The sequence below is a fragment of the Apis dorsata genome, unplaced genomic scaffold, assembly GCF_000469605.1.
Source record: "Apis dorsata unplaced genomic scaffold, Apis dorsata 1.3 scaffold_696, whole genome shotgun sequence".
Lineage (NCBI taxonomy): Eukaryota > Metazoa > Arthropoda > Insecta > Hymenoptera > Apidae > Apis > Apis dorsata.
In genome coordinates this window covers 199651-210019 of record NW_006263875.1, presented here as the reverse complement: position 1 = coordinate 210019, position 10369 = coordinate 199651, and the positions used below count along the sequence as shown (strand labels likewise).

The 10369-nt window shown below is 29.0% G+C and overlaps 1 long non-coding RNA gene across 1 annotated transcript; it reads right to left on the bottom strand.

Annotated features, from left to right (window-relative positions):
- Positions 1–349: 349 nt before the first annotated feature.
- Positions 350–4449, bottom strand: LOC116186444. The gene is made up of 3 exons (XR_004151440.1): positions 1668–4449; positions 777–1025; positions 350–685 (listed from the first exon to the last, which is right to left on the bottom strand). It is a non-coding gene; the product is annotated as an uncharacterized LOC116186444 (long non-coding RNA).
- Positions 4450–10369: the final 5920 nt, after the last annotated feature.

Below are 10369 nucleotides of genomic sequence, written 5' to 3'. Positions count from 1 at the left end.
AAAAAAAAAAAAAAAAAAAGAAAAAAGAAAGAAAAAAGAAAGAAAAAAAAAAGAAATACAAAGAAAAAATATGTGTATCTATAGAATTAAAAGAGCTGAGATTCACTGGTAAATCTTGCTTATGTTTTTTTTGTTTTTCTGTTTGGGCCAAGAGAACCCCGGTTGGTTGTTTGTTCTCTCTGTTGGAAACCAACCACTTACGAGTCACTTTCTTAATTAACCCTTATCATTACAAATGGTACCTACAACATACATTATATTCTAGAAAACCTATTTCTTATTTATACATATATGTACATATATACGCATAATGTACACATATGTTATGTATATATACATATATTTATTGTACTTGGCGTATAATTACGCTAAATTATGACAAAACTATGTTTTCAACAAAATTTCCGATGATAATTTCTATGTAAAATAGTTAGAAGTATTGTATTGCGAGTTTATAGAAAGTTTTTATAAAAATGTATAACGTTATTATCAACTTACACGCATTAAATTGTCATGAATTATGTGAATTTGTTGAAAGCATTTGAGAAGTAAAATTCTTGAAATATATATATTATGACATATGAATAATTTATTTGGTTTGTTCCGACCTGACTTCTCTCTATGAATTGAATATAAGAGAAATATCTTGTACTGACATATTCATTTAGATTATAAAATTTCTAACCTAGAAAGTTGAATTATTTGAAATTATTTGAAAAAATGTAACATGGATTTTAATGAGAAAAAAAAAATCTAATAAAAATTTCTGTTCTTACTTGATACACTATCGAAAGAATGAAACTTTTTCCATCATACTGGAGATTGTAATATTTATAATTGGACATTAGACAGGTATGGGAATCGTCCGTATACACTGGCTTGTAAAAGTTCGAATGAGGTCGTGGTTAGTATACATATACTTATTAACGTCCCGTAGAACCTTATTCGGGTCACTTCGTGACGCTTCGTAACCCTTCGTGTGTCACTTGTATTTTGTGGTTATTCGGTGGGTGAGCCGGACTTTCCTGTTAAAATAATAATAATTAGAATCATACATTCTTGAAATTTCGTGTATCAAGAATTATCTCGTAAAATTTTGTTTAAATATTCTTCTTTTTGATTAACTAATTATTTTTCATAAATTATATAATGTTAAAAAAAATAAATACAAAAATAAATACAATGTTATTTACTATTTTTATAATTCATTTTTCAAACAATTTTAAAGTTTATTTCTATTCACTTTTATGTAAATTAATTAAAGTTTTTCTTACTTGATAAATTAAAAAATAATTAAAGGAAAATAATCAATGCTGTAGTTGTCAATTACAGTAAATTACAAAATTCCTTTGTGGTCGTTAAATTATTTTCATAAAATTGGTTACGCAAATGAAATAAGTTGCAACAGAATGAAGAGATTATTAAGTTTAAAATAATTAACGGAACAATGGATGTCAAATTGTTACATAGAGACAAAGTCTGCATTATCTACAATTTTCACTGTTTGCTCTGATGGTAACAAAATAGGAATTGTTTATTCTCCTAGCTTTGAAAATTTAATTAATAATTCATCATAATTTGTTATATTTATTTAAATACAATCAAAATTCGTAAAATTATTTCATTCTTTATAAAAGAAATTTTACTAGAAAAAACTATTAAATTACTTTCAAACAAATGGCACTGTCTTTCGGTGAACTTTTCTTATGTGCATTAAAGACCCTATTTCATTCTGTTGAATTTTAACAAGCTTTGAATAAGTTTTGAGATTATTTAAATGAAATTTCAATGAAGTCGGAGGGAAGGGGAAAATATTGGATTTAAAGATAATTATAAAGAGGAGAACGGAGAGTAAGTTATTGATCCAAGGAGGGAGACGGTGCATTTATGAAATTGCATTTATGAAACAGATAATATTTTATAATTAAGGGCATCAATTTCTAGGCCACACCCACACATAATGCCGTGGCTCAAGTATCATTGTTATTCTCATGAATTTAAATAACTTTTTAATAATTTTATCCGTGATCACGGGAATAAGTGCTGTTCAAACATAAAAGCTTATAACTAGAATTTTCAAAAGTCCTAGAATCATTGAAAATTATAGGATTGAATCAGAACGAATTTATTTTATTGCTGAAAATTTTGTATCAGCAAAATTGAATTTCAAAGTATTATTGCTTCCATTTAATTTTCTCTCTCTATATTTTTTTTTTTTTTTATTTTACTTTACTTTTTAGTTGAAAATTTCAAATATATACAAATTTCAAATATATAATTACATCAAGTATAATTTTTTTGAATATAATACAGAATATAATAGAATTCGAATAAAAAGCACGAAACTGATTATAGTACGCGTAATATATGTATATTTATCCTACGATGCTAGAATATTATGAAAGGAGGAGACATCTGGCGGGGAATGAAAGTACACTAATAGAGGGGACGGATACCATTAATAATTACTTTTAATGAATTTAGTTTACGAAACGCAAATGAAAATTTCTATTTTTCAATACACTACGAATGGAATCCAAATAATTATTTAATCGAATTAAAATAAAAAAGCAAACATGAAAAATGATTTAACAACGGGCAAAATTTGAATTTATCATTTGACCAATGCATCCATATTTATATCGGGTACTTTTATCGAGGAACTTACTCGTTCGAGAATACCAGGGAAATTAATTCAATTTAGTTGCCGTACAAAAGAATAATGGACTGCGATTTAAATGGTATTGTAAACCTTGTGCTGGAAAAAAAAATATTGCGCACAAACTTCAATGAGTCATCGTTTTAATAATAGCGAACAATCAGTTCGTATGATGATTTTAAGATAATATTATTTTTTGAACTTATAAATATTTTTTCTTTTTTTCGAAAAAAAAAAATTAAAATCTTCATCGTTTTTATATTCATAAATAATTACACGAGACGAAATAAAAGTTATGTTTCTTATCAATCGTATATTAACTATATTTTTATGATAATTATTTTTTTATATTTTTTTAACGTGAAAGAAAATATATTTTTAACGTATTTTATTTTTAATTGAACAAATATATATTCTCTTATGAAGTTTCTTACGCGTTATTAATTTTTATAAAACGAAATATGATAGATATGATGATTTTATAAAACAAATATTATATATTATTGTTAAAAAACGTATTTTCAGAGAAAATTCAATATAGTCCACGAAATATTGCTGGAAATATTTCTCGTCCATTGAAAAGGTATTACTTGTATATCGTGTTAGTTCTTTTTCCACCGTACGAATTACGAGTTCTTGATTTTTCGAGAGAAGTTTTCCTGCAGTATTATTAAGTACTAAAGTGCGGCTTCTATATCGATAAAAGACTTAACTTCACGATACCCATACATAAAACACGATATTCAAGAAAGATTTCGAAAAAACGAGAAAAGGATGAAAGATTCGCGTTTTGAATATAATCGAATGCAAACAAATTTATTGCTATTCTTATTACCTTTTAAATTTGAAATTCGAAAATAAAAAAAAAAAAAAAAAAAAAAAAAAAAGAACAAGAAATATTACGAATATTTTCTCGAATAAAATCAATCATAGCAATGATATAACAAACATTGCTTGTATTCAATACTTAGTAGTAAAAAAAATATGACTTTATCATGAAAATATATAGGGAAACCAATAACGAGAGTAATAATTGCGACGTTAAAAAATAAATAACAATAAATAGAAAAAAAAAAAAATAACACGTCACTTTTTAAATTGAACGACTCGATTGATTATGGTTATTATACTTTGTATAATAAAACACAATGTTACCGAGCGAGCAAACTGACGTATCAGTTATTAAAAGTTTAATCATTTCTATTTCAAGGTACAGGCCGAGCGACAAGTTGGTAGATATGGAAGAGAGAGTACAGTCAATGGGAAAAGTTTCGCGTTTCGCATACTGGATCAATGCAGTTTCGCCTGAGCTCGTTGGTTTACGTAATATTAAAACTATTTCGGAATTTCGTTTCGCGTAATAACATAGTAACGTTGAGAATAGAATGTACCGATCGGATACTGTTTTCAAATTTACTGTACTTTATTGCGGTTACACGAGAATAAAAGCATTTTTAAAAATATATATCGCAAGAGAAAAAGCTCGCGGCTAGATTTTCGTGCGACGATATTTTTGTTTTTTTTTTTTTTTTTTTTTTTTGGTTTTTTTTTCCCCATCGCGCTCAGCCTTTCTTTTGTCCCCGGTCGATATTTTAATTAAACAAAATGGAATTAAATAACGTTTCGTATTAAGGAAAATTCTACATCGTTGGATATTTTTATGCCCGACATAATTAAATTAAATGGAAGGAAATAAATAATGGTAAATAATATGAAATAATAATGATAAATGCAATTCCCTTTAATTTGATTAATTCTTTTCGTTTTTCATCACGCTATTTTTCGAAATATGAAAACAATTTTTAATCCTTTTTTACGCGATATAATCGTGGAAAGGGGGAAGCAAATAGTGAAAGAGGACAATTATATTATTTTCTCGGATGATTAAAAATGGAAACCGTTGCGATGAAACGATAATTGACCAATTAAGATCAGTCACAATGCACTCGTTTTTACGCATTTTATTTACAGACCGGTGCGATGTATTAACTCTTTATGGTGGTCATAAATCATGAACTATCCACGAGCAACACGGTTCACCTGGTCGCATCATGTTAATTTTAGTGGCTATCGATCAGAAAGCTTACAAGCGTACCAGACTTTTACCTCTATATACCGACTATGTGATTTCTAATTATTACTTACATGCATTCATAATACCGATACGAATTCCACGAAGGTAAAATGCATTTCACCGAAATTGATACCGTTAATTAAATTGTCGAGATAGCATAAATCGACAGCCTTTTAGAAAATTAATTAGATTTCATTTGAAACAAGATTAATTTAGCAATAGGATAACTGGATTTGAGTTTCTTAGTTTCTTAGTATTCGTAATATCTTTTTTAGCATCTTAAAAGCATCTCCAAATACTTTTATTGGTCGAAGAAGAAACGTAATCGATAATTAAAAGGATATTTCCAAATCGAAGTAAAACTGAAAAAGAAAGAAATTTATATAATCACGAATTCTATTTTTCATCGCAACATATAATATATTATACTTACCGTAAAAATGAATGCTCCTTCAATTCGATATTACGTATACGATATATTACGTATTATTTCGTTTAGAAAATTTCTAAAAAAAGATAGTGATTAAGAATACGATGAAATCACACAATTTTAATTTTGCGTTGGTTAATATTAACGTTTCCAAGCGCGTGTCGATCCATTCGTCAACGTTTACACGGCCACAATGAGAAGCAATACTTGTTACAAGGCCATCGCTACAAACAGTGGTGCCTCGATTGTTGCAAAAACAAAAATACACAAAATCTCGAGATTAGTCAGCAGATATATTTGTGTATATTCATTTGCCATATTCGAATCCTTCGACTTCTACGAACGAATAATAATAACACGTCGTGTTTGCTATTCCGTATTTGTTTTTCTATAATATATAACGTACGTGTATCGTATAATTTTGTAATTGATAAGATTTATTCACATTTCTAATTGTACAACATTATGGTTTATCTTTTCGTCATTAATAATAATGACAATTAAAACTCTGTGGAAAAAATAAATGATGATTTAAGGAAATTATTTGTTTGAAAATTAAATTAATTATTTGTTTAATTCTTACGAATTTTTCATCGAATTATATATTTAAATCATGAAGATCTTAATAAATTACATATCGATTCGCGGAAAATAAGTTTTTGATGTCGAAATTGAAAATAGAAATAATTAAATAAAAAAACAAATTTACCTAAGTAATTTTACTACTACTTAGATAACTCAATTAACTCAATAATAAATTTATATCAAGTACAGCGAAATCAATATTTGCAACATAATTAACTTATTTTTTTTATATAATCAAATGATCTGATTATCATTATAACAGACGTGTACAATGAAAATATTGTGCAACTATCATCATTAGCAAACAAGATCCGTTCAATGGTATCGAGCAAGAGTGGTGAAAACAATTATAGTTATTAATAATAATCGCGAACGTAATTATCCCTTTCGAGAGTATAACGTAATAACGTTATTTGTATATACGAAAATTAATAACGTTCCCATTAAATTTCCTTTATTTGTCTATTTAATTATATAACGAAGTTATATTCGAAGAGAAAATTGAAAGGAAGATTTTATCATTATATCTCCTATATTGTTTCGTCAAAAAGAGATAAATTTTATTCTCCCTTGTCGAAGAATCGTGTTTTTCTCGTACGCCCGTTTAATCAATATATTTGTTTATTCGAGTTGCGCGTACGCAAATGCACAGCATGTTGGTACACACGTTGTATCGATCGTATTAATATAATGCTTTAATTATTAATATTAGATAATAACATGCAAATTCTGGATACGTATACATACGTATCTGGGTGCATGGATAAACAAATCATTTAAGCTCTGTATCGGTCATGCGCTGTTAAAAAGTTGTTTGATATGCAAACGTGTATTGCTTGTATAACAAATATATTCGAAAAAACTGACTGTTCCAGCTTTTTCCATGAGTTTTGACGTGTCGCGCAAAACGCAACTACCTTGGAATTCATATTCATGTTTCAATTCTTTGTCTTCTCGTCTGTTTGATCGTCGAAATGATTTCATTCTTTTTTTCTTCTTTTTTTTTTTTTTGTGGTCAGCCATTTCACCGTGCTGTACGAATAACGCATTTATATCAAAATGGAGGATAAAATTAAATTATTTTTACGCGTTAACAATATTGAGGTTAAATTATTACTTCGATAATTAACAATAATAATATTAATATACATATACGTTCTAAGGTACCTAAAGTAATTACGGTACCATAATAATTATTAATATTAATAATATCGTTTATTAATATATAATTAATATGTAATAATAATAACTAATTCTAATGAACCTATCGATTCCCTTCTCATTGATTTTAATGAGGCTGAAATACGTTTTATAAAGGATATTTTCAACAATTTTATTCCTTATTGACTGAGTTTTTTTCTTCTTTTTTTTTAAATTATTAAAATATTTTATGAATCTAATTGTAATTTATCTCTTCTAATTGTAAGAAAGTCCAATTTGTGTATTTCGATCGATGTTAGAAGAGGTAAAGGACCGAAAATAAAACATTTTATCGAATAATCTCGTAATGACGCAGGAACAACGTGTTTCACAACCGCATGAAGTAGTTGCATGGGTGGCCGGCACAAAAGGCAGAGAAAATAAGCTTGCCGGGTTTACGATCACGGTGTGGGGATTAGGATGGCAACAGATGTCTAGCAAACGTACATCTCGTTTAAACGATAACTTAATTGTCTATTATTTAACGGAAGGAGGGAAGAGAGAAAGAGAGAAAGAGAGAGAGAGAGAGAGAGGAGGGGGGGAAAAAAAGCAATCGATATCGTTGATATTGAACGCGTACATTTGGTTAAATGAAACTTTTGTCCAAATCGAACGTGACATTTAATTTTATCTCGTTCCGGAGACAAATAAAATAACTACAACGTGTGCTCATTTGTGTCCGCTCATTTTTCAATGTTTCGAAGATTTAACTTGTTTATTTGCGAGATTTTTTTTTTTTTTTTTTTTTACCCCGTTTGTTTGAATTTAACGAACTTGTATTCTGTCTTCTGCAATTGATAAAGTTAGTATATCGGAAGAAATAAACATGGAAATTGAATTAATTAAATGATTACGATTACGTGTCAACTCGAACATTCAGGGATTCGAACGTCAATCAATTGTATTATACATATAATTCAATATATCCTCTTGAATAAATTTTACGACGATATTCCAGGTTACGTTTCGCTCTCCTGTCGTTAAATTTCAAGTGGAATAATTGAATAAAGGACATGTCAAGTGACAAAACTCGTTTCATTGTGTTAACTGGAGAATCAAACAAGTTTTATGGAAGCGAGGCAAGTCAGTGCAATCAAGTGCCGCTTTGTAAATGGATGTTTAAATGCACGGGCAAAAATTGTGATTTTTCCCTCGCTGTTATTATTAATATAAAAAAAAAAATCTTGTTATTTTATTGGATACTCTTTATAATTTATTCTTAATACACTTTTTTAACACGGTCCGAAATTAAAATAATTTACATGGAATTTAAATTTCATGGATTATTTTTAGTTTTTCAAGAGAAATTGAAAGACTCGAGCGAATAAAATATTAATATTAAATTTTAATATAAACGATAAATTTTTTAATTGTATTTTTAAAAATTGAATTATTTGTTATTATTATTATTATTAACGTTATATAAATAATTATTGAATAATTACTTACCAATTTTCGATCATATTTAATAAATCTAATAAATATTCCAAGACTTTTCAACACAATTTCATGGAAATAGCATAATCATAATAGACACTGAAAAATAAAATTTAAGATAAGAATTTATGAATAAAAAGATGGAAGATTTATAGAAATATTATAATAGAGGATATAAGATTATAATTATAATAGAGGATGTCATAAAGAATACGTGACAGATGTATCCACTCGTATATATTTTTCATGCTATATATATATATATATATATATATATACATAGTCCCGTTGTATGAACTGTTTACGAACATTTTGTTCATGATTTCCACGGAGAGTTACCGTACTATATAAGTACTTCGAGTATTATTGAAGTTTCTATTCTATAACGAAGTAACACCGTTCCAGAAACTTGTACCTGCGACGAACTTAACTTTTTCGAAGGAGATTAGCAGAAATTTCTCCATTGTATCAATGACAACGTATTCCAGTTCCATCTATTTTTAAAAATAATCACGATGTATGATTTGTCCCATGCATACGAGTTAATAAGAACTTCGTAATTCATGGGAGCAGCAGCATCGATGATTCATGATGAACTTGATAGCATTCAATCCCCATAAAGTATACCAACGTGATATTCGAAGTAAATTCATTATCCAACTACTTTGATCGTTAATCAATTACTCGGCAAGCTATTGGGAGACACGTATACGAAGCGAATTTATTGTACTCGAGTATCTCGATGTAATTATCCCCGTGCCATTAGCGCCATCGAATAATCACTATGCATTAACAAGTCTCACAATTATGACACGAATACTTAAGCTCTAAGGACAAATAATTCTGACGCATGATATCGCACAGTTTACGTATGTTTCCCCCCATCCCTTACGAATATCGGGAGGGGAAACGCCTCGAAGAGAAAGTAATATAAGAGAAGAATTTTATTTTTACGCTGGATATGAAAGAGCTGAAATTATTCCACTCGAACTTTAACGAGTAGAACTCGGCGCGGAAATAATTTCGTTTCATTGTTTCCTGCGAGAATGTGAGCCTCTCCCGTTTATGCAATATCTGACGTATAAAATTTCTATATAGTTAACCTCTCCCTCCCCTCCTTCTCTTCTTCCTTCTCCTCCTCCTTCCCACGTTGCGACCTTTAATTTAACTTCTTCTTCCTCCCTCCTCCTCCGCCACCTCTCCTCCCCCCTCTCCTCTTCTCTCTGTTCGTTTTAATATTTTTACAACCTTCGAAGAATCGTGTTTACGGCAATAAAAACATTAGCAACTTATGGGGCGTCGAAGAGTCTTTAAAACCCCTTCTTTTCATTACTAGAACCTCGTGGAAGCTTTTATGCGTCTGCATTTCTGTCATCAATCAACGTCGGGAAAGAATAAACCTGAAAGCGTTTGAAAAATGACGAGAGAGTGAGAGGGAGGGGGGCAGATATCTGTTTTACCGGCAGATCCTTTCACCGAAGAACACAGGGTTCGAGTGATAATAGGATAGACTTAACGATCAACCGTGTTTTACATAATACAATGTGGGACATTCGTGATCCGTCTATCTAATCGGTATATAGAAACATATCGATCACAGGACTTTACTCTCTAAACCAATTTCAATTTTTCAGCGTTTTATTTTTTTTAATAACTTGTAAGCCTCTGTGTTGTAAGGTTTTAATAATTACATCGATTTGAAGCCAATAAATTACAAATACTCTGAGAATGTTTGAGAAAAATTCCATTTCGTTGCGATATTTCTGCCTAGTTTGTCAAATATCGTTTGACAAATTACTCGTGGACGAATATATATTTCGAACAAATAATCATACAAGTATATTTGAAATTTTGCATGCGTAGATTTGAATCAATTTTAGTATTATGAATATTATATATATTCGTCCTTTCATAATATACCTTTCTATTCGATGAAAAATTCCCAGATATCGTATAAAATATTTCAAGAATGACAAAATGGAAA